This window comes from Elephantulus edwardii, unplaced genomic scaffold, assembly GCF_000299155.1.
Source record: "Elephantulus edwardii isolate Elephantulus edwardi_28Jun2011 unplaced genomic scaffold, EleEdw1.0 scaffold00249, whole genome shotgun sequence".
NCBI classification, from domain to species: Eukaryota; Metazoa; Chordata; class Mammalia; order Macroscelidea; family Macroscelididae; genus Elephantulus; species Elephantulus edwardii.
The window spans coordinates 1,799,017-1,799,762 of NW_006399999.1; the positions used below are offsets into that span (position 1 = coordinate 1,799,017).

Genomic DNA, 746 nt, shown 5'->3' on the forward strand with positions numbered 1-746 from the left:
ATCGTCCACCAATCTTGACCCCACATTTCTCCTCATAGAGCCCAGCCTCCCGGATAATCTGTTCTGCATATAGGTTGAAAAGGTATGGAGGTAGGATGCAAAATCTGGGACTACCAATGAAAGTAGAGCCTTATCCTTGGAACCCAGTCGTATAGGTAACCTGCAAATAGCAGACACCAGTAGTCAAGGTGCTTTAGTGTTTCTCTCAAAGGACTATGAGATAGAATACAAAAATCCTCTGGCCTCTCCCACAAACACCTTTTTAGGCTCCGCCAAAGAACAGAAATACCAGAGAGGCCTAGAAAGGAATGATGGCTGGGGTTCTTTTGACCTGAGGGCTGCTATTGTATATCACACTAAAGAAATGGAATCCGTTTGGAATTTGCAGATGCAAGGTCCCAAAAGGAGAATCACTTACAATGAAGCCATGGATAGTCCAGATCAATGAAGGTAGCAGGACCAGATTACGTATTCGTAACCTTTCTACAGCATTAAGAGCCACCGTTCATGGGGGGCGCAAGGCTTTGATGCTCCTAGATCTTCACAGCAGAAGAACCATAAGTAGAATCACAGGATAATATATACAAAATTAGATAGATAGATAGATAGATAGATAGATAGATAGATAGATAGATGAGATAGAGATAGATAAATATAGATAGTTATTTTTTTTAAAAAGCAACGGAAAGTAATTAGACTTCTTAAGAAATCAAAATTATTTCAAGAGACTACACATGGTTATTTAA

At 39.7% G+C, this 746-nt stretch overlaps 1 pseudogene; it reads left to right on the plus strand.

Annotated features, from left to right (window-relative positions):
• Positions 1-448, plus strand: part of LOC102847951 — a 6,354-nt pseudogene extending 5,906 nt beyond the window's left edge.
• Positions 449-746: the final 298 nt, after the last annotated feature.